We start from the raw sequence: 18,211 nt of genomic DNA, 5'->3' as shown, positions 1-18,211 counted from the left end.
CTTTTGGTATTCTCTAGGTTGTCTATTTCCATCATCTCTGCAGTATTAATTTTTTCTATCACTAGTTGGGCTATTCAATCATTGGCCTTAATGTGACAGTCTGCACCTCGATGGTTAAATAGCAGTACTTTGAGTTCGCCATTATAATCTGCGTCGATTACACCAGCACCAGTGGAGATACCGCTTTTGACTGCGAGTCCGCTTCTAGGAGCAATCCTTCCATACGTTCCAGTTGGTATACCAATCGCAATACCAGTTCCAACAACTAACTGTCCTCATACTGGGACTGTGTTTTCCTGCATTGTGTAGAGATCATAGCCTGCTGCCATTCTTGAGCCTTTAGTTGGCAATCTTGCCCTGGTATCTAACCGTTTTACTCGAATCACCGAGTCTGAGTCATTCCAGTTAGTAGTTTCCTGTATATTACCTACCCTTGTATCATTTGTTTTGCTGCCCGCTATTAAGCATATTTGAATTTCCCCTTTTGCAGTTCTTGTTACTGAACTGATTTGGAAATGTTCGGATTTTAATATCACCTATTGCGATGTGTAGCTTTCTCCTCAGAAAGGTATTCCGGCTGTCGACTGAGTGCATCTGGTTTTCCCTCTCTCGTTCCTGGGCCGTAAACAATTCTGAAGTTGTAATCCACTAACTTCTATGCCCAATGGATTTGGCGTCCGCTCCAGACCTTTGAGGTGAGGAAATATTGGAGGTTTTGGTGATTGGTGTACACAGTTATATGTTTTTCAGTTCCAACCAGGTATTGGCACCATTCTTTGAAAGCTTCCAATATTGCCAATAGTTCTTTGTCATGGCTCTCATAATTTTGCTATGCAGCATTCAGCTTGCAGGAATAATAAGCTACAGGATGTAGTCTTTTTTCCACAAACTGAGATAGGATGCAGCCTAAGGCAAAATCGCTAGCATCAGTTTCCACCACTGTTTCTCTCTCCGGGAAGAAGTGGTGCATAATTGGAGCCCAAGTAAATCTTCTTCTAAGCTCCTAGAAGGCCCTTTCCTGTTCTGGGCCTCACCGGAACTTCTTTGGATCGCCTTTCAATGTTTCCGTAATAGGAGTACAAATTTTAGAGAAGTTTTCTATAAAACGTCAGTAGAAGTTAGCAAATCCTTGAAATATTTGGACTTCTGTAACTGACATAGGTGATTTCCACTTTAATACTGAATCCACCTTTCGGGTACTCATGGATACCCCAGCGACGGCTATCATGTAGCCTAAGAATTCCATCTTTTTAACGTGGAAGAAAGATTTCTTTATTGATATCGCGAGTTGGAAATCTGTTAATCGTTGTAACACTTTTGTTACTAGTTCGATATGTTCCTTCTCATTTTTGGAATATATGAGAATGTTGTCCAAATAACATATAACCCCCTGATCTAGATATTCTCGAAGGATCTCATTCATCATGTCCTGAAATGTGACTGGAGCGTTAGCTAATCCAAAAGGCATGACTTCATACTCTTAATGTCCATAGCACGATCGCAAAGCCGCTTTCCATTCATCACCTTCTTTGATTCAGATGAGATTGTAGCCATCATTTAAATCAATTTTGGAAACCATGCTAGCTCCTGCCATGTGATCACATAACTTCAACATTAATGGTAGTTGGTATTTGTTGAAGATGGTTATCTTGTTCAAGTTTCGGTAGTCTACCACTAGTCGTAGTCTTCCATCTGCCTTTGGTGTAAAGAGAATTGGGGTACCAAAACGCGATTGGCTGTTCGTGATCTTTCCTTGTCGTAACATATCATCAAGGTATTCTCGTAACAACTTAAGTTGTTTATCAGACAGAGGATAAATGGGTCCCCAAGAGGGTTTCGCTCCCTCGATTAATTTAATTTCATGATTGAAAGTTCTCCCAGGGGTTAACTTTGCCACCTTTTGTGATAGAAATAATCTTTTGAATTTCCAATAGTGTTTTGGAATGGAATCGAAGTTCATCTCATTAGGATTTTCTGCAGCTCCGATTTTCCCTATTTGGATCCCGTTTTCATCCCCAGCGACAGTTTCGTTATATTCGAACATATCTACAATTCCTTCATCCTCTTCTTCCACGCAATTTTTGCATTTAGAGTCTCAAAATTCCCATTTTATAGGTTCTCCAATGTTGGATAGGGGGTGCTCTGAATGCTACCACCCAAAAGGGATTATCATCCCGTAATTGCCTGCTGCTGCGATTTCGCATGCAACTTCTGACATGTGTTTGTTTCATCTGATTTCAAGCCAGATAGGGTGTGTATAGAACTTTCCTCCCGATGGAGTTGATAGTTCATCGAAGCCTGGAATATTGACCGGATTCGGTCTCTCTGTGAATGGGATTTTTAATTCTTTTCTGAGTTCTTTGTTGATTAGGAACACATTGGATCCTGAATCTAATAGTACTTGTATTTTGTAGCGCTGACAATTCGGATTTATAATGTGAATGTAACCATATCCTTTAGGACAATTATATCTTGTAGGCTTTGGTGCGCTAAAAGGGCACTTTTTTGTGTAATGCGTCGAATCGTTGTTTTGTTGTTTCGACATGTCTGAGGTTTGATAACAACTGGGATGTTTGTTACCGCACCTACGCAGTTTCGACATATTAGCTCTCCTCAGACAAACTTGTTTCCACTTGGTATATCGGGCAGCCTACTACTAGCGGTCTTTACTCCCTGCCAAGGAGTTCCTATACCTTCCACTTATACTTCCTGTATAACCAATTTAGGCGGTCACTGCCATCATCCAGATATCATGGAAACAAAAGCCGGGTGCGTAGGGCTAGTCGGCTGTCTCTTTGATAACCTTTCTGGGCTTATTCTCTACACTCGCTTAACCATGGACAGTGTCCTCACATTATCGAGTTCCGTTCAGTACCAGTGCAGCACCTAAGAAGCAGTAACTAAAGGTATGGTCTGGAGCTCTTGTACCTATTTCTTGTGTAGATCGAAGATGTGCTTCGCTTATCCTCTAGAACCTTCATCCTAGCCCTACTGTAGCTCCCTCCAGAACCCTTGGTGCTGTCTGTTTCCTGTCCAGGCTTTGGTCCATATCGGACACCTTTCAGTATCCAGATCACGTACCTGACTACCCTAACGATTATGCGTTAGGTCATTAGGTCAAGCTTGTGTCACTCCCTTGGGGAGTATAGAGGCGCCGCCAATGCGTACATTGCTCTTTATTAATCCCCTTGTCCTTGTGGCAAGAAGGACGCGTGTACTCCCACCCAGGTCATGAACGCAAGATTGTTTTCTTCGCTTCAATGTCCCCTTAATTTACTGTTGATTTCGATTCCTAGAGAGTATGTCTCTTCTAGACTACCCGAACACTGTAGTTGTCGGTACCAATGAGATGCCCTAAGTGATCTCTTCATCATCACCTAGTTCCCAGAGTTTATTACCTCTTGGAACTTGGGCGGCAGAAACCTTTCTGGGACGGTTAACTGTTGCCACCCTTCTAGGCCTTAGTGTCTTGAATAGGCGGTCATCTGCCCTTGTTCTAGATACCTGAATTTGTCCCCAGCAGGTTTTGTAGTCATGGTTTTTCTTACCACAACGAGTACAATTGCCATCCCACTTTCTTTCATCTATAGTTAACTGGGGGATTCCTTCATAGGTGGCTTTGAAGTTTGTTTGTGTTAACTTCGTAGTTGCAGTAGATTTCTTTACCGGTTTATTGGGTTCCGGTCCCCGTTTCCTTTTCTTGGAGGGACCACCTCCCTTTATGAAGGGTTTCTTCCTTTTTTCCTTTCGTTGAATTTTGTCCACAGATTTCTTGTCTGAAGATGTCCTTACGGGTTTTGATTTGTCCCAGTCCAGGTGGTCCCATTCCTGTTGTTCCTCCTCATCCCTTCCTGCTTCCCGGACTGCTTTTTCCCATTCGGCATCGGTATCATACTTGTTTATGGAGAGACGCCACCTAATCTTGGAGGGCAACTTCCTATCACATGCCAGTCGCCAGGCTGGTCCCGTTAATTGGGCCTGGAGATTCAGATTATGCATTTTTACCAGGAAGGTCGGAATATCATTTTTGTACTCCACAGATTCCATATCTCGTATGGCCTTTCATCCTTCTTCGAGAGGGGCGTACCGACTAGTAAATTCGTACTCTAAGCAAGTCCAGAAAGATAGTTCCGGGTCTTGTTCTTCTGCTTGGAGACCATCCATTGCGCGTCGATACCACACAGCTATTGAACTGACCTGATCCCCTTTTGTCATTCCCAAGGCGTAAATGATGTGTTCTCGGTCATCATACCAAATTCTTGGGTTTTGTTTGCAGTAGTCTATACATTGAGTTAACCAATGGTAAATGCATTGACTGGCCTTTTCTTTGAAAAATGGGGGCGGGTCTGCTGGTCATTTAACCATTTGAGCCAATGCTTCTGCAAGTAGATCAGCTGTTCCACGCTGTTCAGGGGTTAATCCTCGTTTGAATCTGGATGGTCCTCCTTCACGTTTTCCTCCGTTTCCATTGTCATCTCCATCATTACTCTCATTGCCTGAGTCGCCGCCCAGTATTTAAAAGGTTAGAGGTTCTCCTTCTCTTTATTTCCCTTTGTCTCGAGGAGGGATTTCCTCAAATTCCCCCCGTTCTGCAGTCTCTTCCCATTCTTCTGGGACTGATTCCAACATAGCGTGCTGACCACCTGGTTGTCCACTATCTAGTGCATTAAGCTTGTTAACAACAAGTGATAGGGTATCGGATATGTGGGCTTGATCCTTCTGAATGGTACGGGTAAAGTCGCTATCCCGTTCTGAGTCTCTTTCTTATCTTGTCGCCAAATTGGATATTAAGGTTCGCATTGCGGTATTTTGTGGGGTCCGTTGTGCCCTGAACTCTTGGAAAGCGCGTTCCAGGGTGAGGTCTGCTTCTAGAGCTTCACACTGCAGCTGGGTGGTTACCCCTTCGTGATGCTCTTGTCGTGCATCTTGAACTGCCAATTTGGCGGCAATCTCCCTATTGATCCTTTCTTCGATCTCTCAGACATTCGCTTCTACTATTGTACACTAACGTAACATAATAGCAATGTCATTAACATGTATGTCTTGTCCTTCCAACAATCGTTGCTGAACTGCTATCGGTCCTTGTTGGCACTAGGTACCAGTAGCTACTCATGGGCGTTGGAGTTGCGCAGTAGGGTTTGGCATATGTTAGGGAGGGAGGCTTGGCACACCTGTATTTCTCTTAAGTAGCGGCGTCGTAGCTAGGAAATACACAAGTCATTCTTTCACCACCATGTGCAAACTGCAGGTTATGAGCCTCAGTGCTTACAATTGACAGGACCAGTGTAAAAGCAATCGTCTACGGATTTACGGCTGTTCTTTTCTGTCTTCCTCGTCATCTTTATTTTATTTTATCGTTTATCCTCTCTATTCAAGGTTTTTACACAATGAGAGAGTGTTTGGGCCCACTATCTAGATTAAAAATGTCACCACTACTAGATATGCATTTGGCCGAATGTCCAACGTTTCCTCTTTTGGGCGACAACAACTTCGGCCCATGGCGGCAGCGCATGTCTGATTAGCTGCAAGAGCTGAATCTATGGTAGATTGTTTCTGGACGGGAGGTCACCCCAGACGGAACTGGTACGGACACAGCGGCAGTCGCAGCGTATGACAAATGGCTTTGGTGATGCTTTCGAATCACGGTGAAGATTCGCAATGTAATGGAACCTCACATTTGCGTCCAGTACACATTGGACACCTACGACGAGAACTTAAAGGCACTCTGGCACAAGCTAGCGGAAGGCTACAGCAAGGAGCTTGGTCTCAAGCTCGACTATTTCTAGAGGTCGCTGTTCGTTTGCACTCTAGAGATACACGGGACAGTGGCGAAATACGTCTATGCAATCGATAGGATTATCGAATGCCTACATGAAGATGAGGAAATCACCAAGGTACGTGAGAAGACGTTCTACTTGCTTAATAGACACCCTACATCCTGCCGTGAGTGGCGGGACCTGCAGGCTACAGTAGTAAAACCTGATCAACCTGACAAGCTTATCGCAGCTATCAAAGCCGGCGAGGTGAGCCTTAATCGTGACCGAGAGGCCACGAACGATACAGTCCTGGCTGTTGACAGCAAGGATTATAGGGGTAGAACTGGATCTGGATATGGAAGAAGCAAAAAGGTTGAACGCAGCCGTTCCCAGGATAGGAGCAGGCGCGATATGAATGAGACCTTAACCTGCTATTACTGTCAGAAAAAGGGACACAAACATAATGAGTGCAGGAAGATGAGGTCTGATCGGGTGAGCGGAGTGGAGCAGGATAAGGCGAACATACTTACTGAGTCGACAGTAGAGTCTATATCGGGCACCGTGAGCAGGTCGATATTCACGGCCTTCAGCTCCCTCACATTCTCCGCAAGTCAAGGGCAATAGCAATAGCTGTTGGACAGTGGTTGCAGCACCCATGTTACCAGGATGGAGGAGTATTTTTCATGATAAACCTTGATTGCACCTGGAGAACACAAAGTTCGAGTCACCAATAATGTGGAAATCGATGCCCTCGGGAGGGGTGAGATTACACTCCATATGCAAGACCCAAGAACCAAGCGTGGTAAGAGCTTAGTGATTCTGGGTGTCCTACACGTGCTGGAATGCGGGAAGAACAGTTTGCTGTCTGTCTCACAACTGCGCAGTTCAGGGTACTTTGTTGATTTTCACTGGACGGGGGGAGCCTCTCTCCAGACAACTGACTGATTGGATGTCCCATTCGAGGAGGTCAATAGAATATATATTCTATGAGGAAACTCGGCAGAAGACAAGAAACAAGTGATGTCTCTCGAGCAGAACATAGCGGACTCTGAGAAAACTGGGGCTCGACAGGCAGCCCTTTGGTATTTTCGTCTCGTGCACTTGGGACTTGATGTGGTGCGCAGACTGGCAATGGAAGACAATGCTATACCATGACTACCGGAGGTGCCGCATTGCATGTGTACTGAATGCGTCTACGGAGAGATGATACGGAAACCTTTTCCATCTTTGCCGGCTAGCTCACGAGCATCCTGGGTACTTGAGATTGTTCACAGCGACATTACAGGACCGTTGAGTCCTAACTACCTCGGGGGAGCAGTCTATCTTATTATGTTTACAGATGACTTCACACGGTTCAAGGTTGGATACCTCATCAAATGAAAGTCTGACACTTGGATGTGCTTTAAGGATAACAAGGCGCTGGCAGAGAAGCATCACGGAATGCCGGTATGGCGACTATGTACTGATGGTGGGGTGAATATACCTCCAACGAGTTCATCTATCTCCTGCAACAGGAAGGAATTGAGGCACAGATTATCACACCTTATACGCCACAGTCAAACTGCATGAGTGAGAGGGCCAACCAGACGATCATCAGAACGACACGAGCTCTTGTGCATGCAGTTATCGTACCCAAGGAGCTTGGGGGTGAGGCTACGATGACTGCAATCTACGTACAGAACAGGCTGCCCTCAAGGGTTCTTGCACGTGGACGAACACCCTATGAGATGTGGTTTGGGAAGAAACCGTCTTGGGACAATCTACGCGTCTGGGGATGCGTCGCATATACTCAAGTCCCCAAGGAGTAACGCAAGAAGTACGACCGGACAGCCCAGAAATGTATGTTCGTTGGGTACACTGGCACGGCACAGCAGTATCGACTCTATGATCCAAGGAAGTGGCAGATAATTCTCTCACGAGACGTGGTTTATGTGGAGGCTATGTCGTATTACCCAGTTGAGACCAGCAACCGGACACCCTAGGCATGGTTTTACGCCCCTATGATGCAGCCATGGGAAGAACATCTGGCGTGGAGAGACGAGTTTGATGGAGAGGAACTTGACTTCAAGATGCCGGACCGCCTCCAGTCTGAGTCTAATGAAGAGACGGAAGATAGGGAGGATACGGATGGGTCAGTGGATGAAGTTAGAGAGGAAGTGGTGCAAGCACAAGTACCCAGGCCAGAAGCAGGCAGGAAGTCTCTGAGGATGGTATGAGAGCTCGAGGCTGATGGGGATAGCAGCTTCTAGGACACATGCAAGGGGAAGCTACCAGTGGTACAAGAAGGGAGATAAACAAGGAGTCAGGGCGCGAGTCAGGACATCGGACACTCAGCCAACAGCATGATCGAGACAGTTTACATGGTCGAGATGGGTCCCGGTAGCTACAAGGCGGCGATGGAGACCACGGAGGTGGAATAGTGGCAAGCTGCAGTTGACTCAGAATGCACATCAATAACGAAAAACAAAGTACTCACATTTGTGGATGGTATTCCAGAGGGGAAACACGCAATCCCGACAAAGCTGATACTCTAAAGGAAGCTCAATCCACGGGGAGAAAGAGCCAGATACAAAGTGAGACTGGTCGTACAGGGATTTCGGCAAATATAGGGTCTAGATTTTATAGAGACCAGTGCGCCTGTAGCGAGTCTTGCCAGTGTGCAGATCATGCTAGCCATCGCAGGGGCATGTGGATTCGCGTTACATCAGATGGATGTAGTAACAGCCTTCTTAGGTAGTAAATTGGAGGAGGAAGTGTATGTGAAACTCCAGTATGGGGTTCTTGGGGGACCATGGCTGGCGCGTCTCACCTGCAGCCTGTATGGCCTGAAATAGTCACCACGATGCTGGTACTCTACGATGGATACATTTCTGGTTACGAAATATGGATTCCGGCGTGGACAGTTCGACTGTTGCATCTACACACATAAAAATGGAATAATGCTTGCCCTCTACGTGGATGACCTGCTGATCGCAGGGGAGCCTACAACAGTCCTGGACATTCACAATCGGTTGTAGGCCGGGTTCGAGATGGTCGACTATGGTGAGGTCGCTCACTTCTTCGGAATGGTCATATCAAGGGACATGAAGGAGAGGACAGTCTATATTACGCAGGAGGAATATATCGAGCGCACCCTGCGGAGGTTCAGGATGCGTACTTGCAAGCCGGTGGGATGACCAATGGAAAGAGACAAACCAAATGCAGGCACTGGGGACGATGAACAATGTGAGAAGGTATTCTATCAGCAACTGATCAGAGGTTTAGGCTGGATAGCCATGGGCACACATCCGGATATCGCGTTCCCGGTTTCATACCTTAGGCGGTTCAGTGCGGATCCTACGGCCCACCGCTGGGCGTGCGCGAAAAGGGTTTTGAATTACCTGGCAGGCACCAGACGTCTCAGACTCAGTCTGAGGGGAGTGAAGTTGACTCAGTTGACAATTCACAGCTTGGTGGATTCAGACTTCGCTGGGGATACGAGTTCCTTGAAATTGACTACCGGATGCACACTTCTACTAGGTTCAGCAGTCATTCGGTGGCATTCGAGATGACAGTCTATTACAGCTACAAGTACAGCAGATACGGAATTCATTGCATCAGCTTCAGCAATTCAGGAACTGCTATGGTTTCACGAACTTGTGAAAGAAGTCACCCAATCAACCCTCGCGACAAGCATACACTACAACGATAACCAGGCATCCTTATCTATGTTTAAAGACACTACTTATAAACCTCACTCTAAACACATTAGCGTTCAGTTCTGACAGATTAGGGAGATCATAGAAGATGGAAAGGAGGTGGTCATAGAATACTGTGGGATGGAGGATATGTTGGCAGATGGTTTGACAAAGCCCTTGGTGGGGACTGGGCATGCGATGTTTGTTAAGCTATGTGGTTTGCATTGATTACAGGTGGTATATAAGGCACAAGGTGGTATGAAAATATAGGATTATTTAATATATTATATTTTACTGTACTTAGCTCTAGAGGCTTCATGAGATAGTACCAGTAGGGGGAGTGTTGGCAATAGGTACCAGTAGCTAGTCATAGGCGTTGGAGTTATGCAGTAGGGTTTGGCATACACTAGGGAGTGAGGCTTGGCACACATGTATTTCTTTTGAGTAGCGGCATCGTAGCTAGGAAATACACAAGACATTCTTTCACCACCATGCGCACACTACACCAACAAGCGTGAATAACCCATATCATAAGACGCATAAACCGCTAACTATAAAGGGAAACACTCAAAATTAAAGCCTAGAGATATCCTACAAGCTAGGAAACCAAACAAGTGTACCTCCACTCTACGGCCTAGACCGAGGACGAGGAGCTGAGTGGGGAAACTGGACTTCTGACGAGTCAGGCTGCAGAGGGGAGATCTCTAAATGCCGGCTTGTCCGTGGGGAAACCGGTCGCAGTGGCGGTGATGAATGCAGACAGGCCATGAAGCAGTGCCAGCAATGTCCAGAGGGGTTCCTCTTCGTCCAGGCACTTGACCCCTGGCAGGTGGGCGTCTCTGGCTTTGATATAGGTGGGGCAGACTAGAATGGAGTGGTGGAAAGACTCAGGCTCCTCCTCGCAGTAGGGGCAGGTGTCTGGGGCGACAGGGTCTCTCCAGGAGAGGTGACCGGCCATGTAGCTTCTTCCTAACCTTATCTGGTGGATGAGCCCTGCTACGAATTTCTCCAACCCCATGAAGGGGTGGGGCGACATCGTCAGTGAGTATGCGTATTGGGGTGGTGGTAGGTACTGTTTCGCCCATACCTTTAGAAGGAACTGATGGCAACCTCTCTTGAGGGCTGGAAAAGGGAGGTCGCCAGTAGCCACAGAGGGTAGGGGCACAGGAAGGAGGGCAGGCGATGCTGGTTGGACACGAGAGAAATGACTGACAAGCTTACCCACTCGGTGGGCTATTGCATCAAGCGGAAGATGTCTCCATACCGGATAGGATGGTTTGGGGGTTCTGCAATTTAGAGGTCTGTAGCCCAGTGTAAGCCCTACCATCAAAGTGCAGTAGTCCTCTAGGGAATGGTAACAAGAGGTTGTAGGAAAGGAAGAGTGCAGCTGTGCGGTGGTCAGATTTCTTTCTGGGGGAGGCAAACCATCCGTAGTGCTGCAAGGCGCTGACGGTGTTCAATGAGGCACTGGACTGGGGGAAGGGCCAACTCGCAGGGGTGGATACCGGTAGGGGTCTCGGAGAAACAGTTGGTGACCCACCACTGTACCTGTCTGCAGAAGACAGCAAGCCGGTCATTCATGGTGGCTGAGGGTGAGAACAGATCTGCACTGAAGAGGAGTATTGGTGCAAGGAGGGAGGATACAAGGCTTTGGCAGAGGAAGGGGGCGAGTCCCTTACAGGGACCCGAGAGCCACTTAAGCATGGAGAAAGCACCTGGGACAAGTAGAAGACGTTTCGAAAAGTGGATATTGTAGCCCACCAGAGCGAACAAGAGTGTAGCTCAAACCAGTGGCCGAGCCACCAGACCACCCCGGAGGGGCGGCAAAAGAGTCCATTGATGACGATGGGGAGAGTGGATGCGAGGTCCCTTTGTCTGGGCGTCCTCCAGTGCATGAGCTCAGTCTTGGGTACACAGAAGGAGACCCCAAGCCGCCTACTCCTTTGAGTCAACATCTTGACTAGATGTTGGAGGCGCTGGACATTCCTTCTGTAGGAGTTGGAGGCAACAGTTACCGCAAGCTCATCCACATAGGACAAGATTAACCCACGCGGTACTGGAAAATGGAGGGACGAGACATAGATGACAAACAGAAGAGGCAAGATTGGCGAGTCCTGTGCGGTGCCGACCTGAACAGGTTTGAAAATCCTGGGCGAACCCTGGAACACGAGACGGCGCTGCCTACCTGTCAAGCAGGACCTAGCCCAGGAGCAGAGATATGGAGGTATGCCTTTCGAACGCAGCATATGGAAACGGTCATTCGGGAAGACATTGTCAAAGCCTCACTTGATATCAAGGAACATGGTGGATGCAACCAACTGGGGTTAGTGCAAAGTCTAAACTTCGTCAGCCAGAGTTGTGCAGGCGTCGAATGTGTTAAGCCCCGGAGGGGAGCCGCATTGATGGGGATTGAGTAGGCCAAGTAATCTAGCCAGAGGTGAGAGGCGATTCGCAATTATCCTCTCCAGGATCTTGGAGATCTTTTCCAGAAGGACAATTATTCAGAAGGAAGCAGGAGTGTCATAAGAGAGTTTGTCTGATTTGTCCAGGACCACGCCATTTGCCATCTTGAGCGACGCCGGGTGGAAACCGAACGAGACCAGTGGAGCGAAGAGCTCCACCAGCAGAGAGGGACGGGATATATTAACCTTTTTCCAAATAGAGTATGGAAGAAGGTCAGGGCCAGGGACCCAGGAGGATAAGGACTTGCGGAGAGCCGCAGCTATTTCTTCCACCAGTAGGGGGGGTGCGTCTTCGAAGGCCCTGAGAATAGGCGGGCAGAAAGTGGGGGGCTTAGGCAGGAAGAAGTGGAAAAGTAGGGTATCGTTCAGCTCTATGGGTAAGATTGCCTGTGGGAGGGATGGGAAGTGCTCTGGGAGTTTCCCAAAGGCGAACCTCTTGGCCATCCATACATTTTTGGGGGTAGCACTCTCAAGGAATTGTGACCAGTGCTCCTTCCTAGCCTTCTTGATAGCGTTGAAATAGGCATTCTTGGCCAGGTGAGCAGAAGCCGGAGTGTCATTCAAAGGGGATGTACGGGCCTCTCGGGCACGGGAATGGTGGACTTTCCTCAAGTCAGACAAAGTGTCAGACCACCATGGCTTTGATCTTGTGGAGAGTTTTTTCATTGGTGTATGTCTAGCCAGGACTAATCGAATCCTACCAAGGTTGATGTCGAGCCATATGCTAAGTGCTTGCTGAGTCATGAGTGGTGGAGGCGGCGGAAACATGAGGGAGCCGAGGTCTTCGTGTACTGGAGGTCCCCTTTGTTTTTATGTTTTTTTTATCATCCTATTTATTTATCTGTTTTAACAAAAGTAAGGCCGGGGGTCATATCAGCTTGTGCCATGCAGACCTGCACCTCCACCCCGCCTTATTCTCAAGCAGCTAGAAGAAAACCGTGATCCCAGAAAGGCACACACCAGCAGTCAGGTGCCCGCTCCTAAGAGCCCGCAACTTGAATGCGGAGGGGTCTCATCTAGAGCCACCAACACCCAACTAGTCCTCAATTTCAAAAACTCTCCCGCAAGTCTCCCGCACAGCCATCTACAAACAGTAAAGACAGAAAGCCCCAAAACCTAGTCTTCAAAACAAGGAAAACCCCTATCCCGACAGCACACCCCCCACCGAACAGAAGGAAACCCAAACTAAAGAAACCCCAAACCAAAGGCTGAAACTAATCCCTCACCTACAACAACCAAATTCCTAGACAGACTAGTTCAGATCCACACACACCTCGGGAAGTCGAAATAGCGAATAGGTTTGTCTACTTAGGTGGTATAAATATATGCCTTGTACATATAGCCCTTCTATCGCGAGTAGGAGAAACCAGAGGTAATGAGTACCCACCGTAAGCAGGAGGTATTGGTGGAATGAAAGCCCCAAGCCATCCATCCGGGAGGGCCAGGGGGTCTGCCCAAGGCAGTAAAAGAGGGTGAGGCAGTAGGATACAAACCGACCATAGTAGGGTACCAGCCGACGTGACCAAAGAGAAAAAGGGAGGAAGGACCAAATGCCCCAGTGCTGACCCAACTGAAACCAAACCATTGCCGTATTACCTCGTCTCTCATATAGTCCCTTGTTTTCCGAGAGATAGCGTCACTTAGTGAGTTGGATCCCACCGGTGGTAGGGAGGCGGAAGGGTGAGGAGAAGAAGCTGACCATAACTTGAACTGAGCAACTAGGAGGATATGGTCAGATCTCACAGCGAGACAGACCCTGAAGTTACTAGCTGATGCTTTCTCCAATGGGGATCGTGCAGGTGGGGAGAAGGACGTCCACCACCGCTAGCTCCGTCCAGAAATGAAGAGAGAAAGCCAACTGTGCCGACGCTAAGCGAGTCCCTATTAGCAAGATGGGACTACTGGGCGAGCCCAGATAACTCTCCCATTAAGTAGACAAAAGACAGGCGAGGCGAGGGCAGGAGAGGATGGAAGAGTTAACCGTGCCCCTAGGCTGGAACCATCGAGGGGGCAGAGGGGAGTGGGGGGGGCCCACGATAGTTGACGTGATGTTGCCAAACTATGTGGGAGGAAAATAGGAGTGACGGAGCATGGTGTACTGGAGTTCCTTTTTTTTTTTATATAATCATTTAGTTACTTGTTTAAGGTACAAGAACATCACATACAGCGCTAGCTATGGCATTAAGAAAACCCCTCCACCCCGGACCAAGGGAAAACCCGTACCCCCAAGACCCTCTGGTATGGGCCCAACAGTACACACTCCAAGGGTGATCAGCTCAGGTGCCCAGCCCGCAGGCCTCACGACTTGAACACAAAAGGGTCTCGCCTAGAAGCCAACCAAAAGCCCAAGAAGATTCCTCGCCCAAAAGAAAACCCCACCTACTAACTACACGTAGCCAACAGGAAGGAAACCAAGAAAGCTAGGCAGGAAAGCATAAGGAAAAACTCCATCCCGTAAATTACAAGACCCATAGGACCACAAAAAAAAATAACCACTGCCCACCATACCACCAGATTTGGCGTTATTTAAAGAACCGCCCCCGAAGTCGACCAGACAATGAATACCAAAAAACTAAGGTAGCTGGAAACAATCATTTCCAATCCCAAGAGAAAACCAACATCCACAAGATGATGACCGAGAACGTATCAGCGGAAAAAGACAAGGGTACCCAGTAAATCGTAGTTTGGGAGACGCATGATATGGACCTGGAAAACAAATCAAGTTAGCGAACTACTACACCGCACTGCACATGCAAAGAGGAGAAGAAGATGGAGATCATGTGATAAATAAGGCGAAGATACACAATGAAAAACATGAAGAAACAATAATATAAGCAATGCTCGACTCAGGTGTGACCGAAGATTTCATGGAAAAAGAAATTTGCGACAAATAGGGACTCCACACTAAAAAAGTGAAGAAAGCGAGACAAGTCTACCAAGCAGATGGAAAGCCAAGCGCAATGGGTCCTATAACCCATACAGCGACAGTACCTATAGACATTGACAGCTATAGGCAAATGGTAACTTTTCAGGTAGCAGATCTCAAGAACCAGAGATAGTCCTAGGGACGTCATGGTTATGAAAACATAACTCGACAAACACTTAGAATGAGAACAAGATGACCTTTACCAGGAAACTGTGTACGACAAGTTGTCTTAATAGTTCATTAGTAGTGTACTCAACACAGATACGAGAAGCAGAAGAAGAATCTTTGCATGCAAAGTTCACTGCGATGCGACAACATAAGAGAGTCCGGATATAAAAGCTGGATGAAGGGGCAAAAGTGCCTACCAAGGGTTACAAAGGAGCAGTAGGACACAACCTGTATGTCAACGAAGAAATCAAGATACCTGCCAATAGGCAGGTAACGATAGTAACAGGAATAGCCATCGGACTACCAGAAGACATCTATGGCCGGATAGCACCCCGTAGTAGTATAGCAGTTAAACATCGACTCAACACCATGGCAGGGGTGATCGACGCTGACTATACCGGTGAAATCAATGTGGTCTTCGCCAACCTGGCTCATGAGTACTATCAAGTTCAGAAAGGCGATCGAATTGCACAGTTGATCATCGAAAAAATCAACAAAGAAGATCTACACGAAGTACATCAACAGGAAAAAACCATAAGAGGAGACAAGGGATTGGAAGCACAGACTAAAAGAAGCATGATACAACAACAAGAATCGAGATCAAGGAGATCACGGTATAAGCCTTTGGACAGTACTATCGAAGAAGAAATACAACAGGAATTCTCAAATGGACATACGAAGACAAAAAAGCGGTCCTAGTGAAAATCAACATCAGCACAGATTTAGCAATCTAAGACAAGAAATACCAAAGCAAAAAATGATGGAAAGAATTGATCATAAAAGAATATCATCAATTTACAAATCAGTTCCAAGAAGAGGAAACTACAGGGCTACCACCCCGAAGACAAGGAATCAACCACGAGATTCAGCAGGACAAAGATGAGAAAACAGGAAAACCAAAAGAGATTCCCTACAAGAAGTTATACCAACTAGGAGAAGCGGAGCTCGAAGAACTTAGAAACTATATCAAGCAAAACCTAAAGCGAGCATGGATCAGAGACTCCGTCATATCAGGAGGATCTCCAATACTCTTTGTCAAAAAGAAAGATCGATAAATGAGACTCTGCGTACTCTACAGAGCCCTCAATTCAGTTACCAAGAACGATCGATATCCACTACCTGTAATTGGAGAAGAACTGGATAGACTACTGTCAGCAAAATACTTCACCAAGCTCGACCTCAAGGATGCATACCTCAATATATGTATCAAAGCAGGAGACCAATGGAAGACAATATTTGCCTCAAGATACGGAATGTTCAAATACTTGGTTATGCCTTTTGGGCTAACCCATGAACCAGCCTCATTCCAAAGATGGATCAACATGGTACTCAACAAGTACCTCAACATATGTTGCATCATATACTTGGATGATGTACTCATCTACTTGGAATACATGTAACAACATCAGAAGGATGTCAGCAATATGATGGCTGCAATACAAGGATCAGGAATGAAGATCAAACCAACAAAATACGAATTCCATAAAGAAGAAACTGAATACCTTGGATTTGCCATTAATCGGAGCAGAGTTACGGTCGACACAGTCAAAACAGCAGCAATATGGGATTGGGCCAAACCAAACACCGAAACGGATGTGCAATGCTTTATGGGATTCTGCAACTTTTATCGAGGGTTCATAGAAGGGTTTAGCAAGCTTGCAAAACCACTCTATAACCTGACAAAGAGTGACAAGAAATGGGAATGGGGAGAAACAGAACAAAAAGAATAAGATACCATCCAGACACATCTCACATTAACAGCAATACTGATACACATTGACCCAAACCGAAAGATAATAATTGAAACGAATGCCTTCAAGTATGTATGTTTGGGTATAATATCGCAACAATGCGAGGACAGAAAATAGAGGCCAGCGTCTTACCAATCTAAGACAATGACCCCTGAAGAATGCAACAACGACATTGCAAACAAAGAACTATTGGCAATAGTTCAAGCATTGCGGGAATGGAGAAGATACATTCTAAACAACAACTATCAGGTCTAAGTACTAACTAACCACAAGAATCTGGTCCTGTTCATAACCACAAAAAAATTGAACAACCGCCAGATAAGGTGGATGGAACATCTTAGCAAATACAACTTCAAAATTGAATACCCACCAGGTAAAGAGAGCAGAAAGCCAGACCCTCTGACAATGATTGCAAGCGACAAACCACAAATCAAAGAAGATGATAGGATCAAACATAAAAGACGAACACTATTACCAAAGACCTACTTCGAGGCAATAGAGGTTATCCAATTCACATCAACGGAAGAAAAGGAAATCGAGAAGGCAAACAAAGGAGACAAAACAATTCAGGCAATAAGAGAAGCATTAAAGGAAGGAAAGAAGGAGAAGAAAAGAATTGCCCTGGGTTTATGCGAATGGGAGAATGGAAATATATGGTACGACGGAAAACAAGAGATTTCTGAAGAAGAAAAGATAAGAACAGACATCATAGGACAACATTACGATATCCGAATGGCAGGACATGGAGGAAGGGTGAAAATGTTAGGTGGAGACAATGTGATAGACATCAAGGTTGTCTAGGCTAATTGAGATTGATTTCTGTAGACGGAGATTGTCTAGGAAGGCTCGGACTTTACTCGTTTCGTTTATAACTACTAGGAGAGAAGTAATATAGGTAAAGTAGGGTAGAATCGTAAAAACAATATTATGTTATTAAGGTCTCTTCTCCGTTGCTTGATGATGTCTAAAGCTGGGGAGACACTTCGATATTTATATTCCGCATCTGAGTGTTCACAGACTACATCTATTTATCATACAACTATGAACTTCTTCAATTTTAATTCGCCACGTCGAGTTTTCTTCCAAGGTGCCAACACCATTGGACCCTGAAAACAATCACACACTCTTTTGTAATTACGATATTTCTTAGGAAACGTACCGTCCCCAATAGTAACATCCCGATTAGCCGCATCTTTAAACTTATGGCCTAGTTCTTAAGTCGAACTGAGTTGGCTCCAATTGTCTTTGCCATTAATAAAATCATCAGTTTTATCCACGGCTATATCTGCAAAGGTGGTCGTCATTACAATCATCGTAGGTCATCTAACTCCAATCCTTTGTAACTCCATACCCAACCCATAGACTTTCTCTGGAATACTTCCTATTAACTAGCAGGAAGCTATTCCACCAGATTGGTAATTAATCCCTCTGTCAGCAACCCTTGGTTGCTCTCTGGGTAGTAGGTTTCAGT

This window comes from Tuber melanosporum, assembly GCF_000151645.1.
Source record: "Tuber melanosporum whole genome shotgun sequence assembly, scaffold_99, strain Mel28".
NCBI classification, from domain to species: Eukaryota; Fungi; Ascomycota; class Pezizomycetes; order Pezizales; family Tuberaceae; genus Tuber; species Tuber melanosporum.
This window is presented reverse-complemented; position numbering follows the sequence as displayed.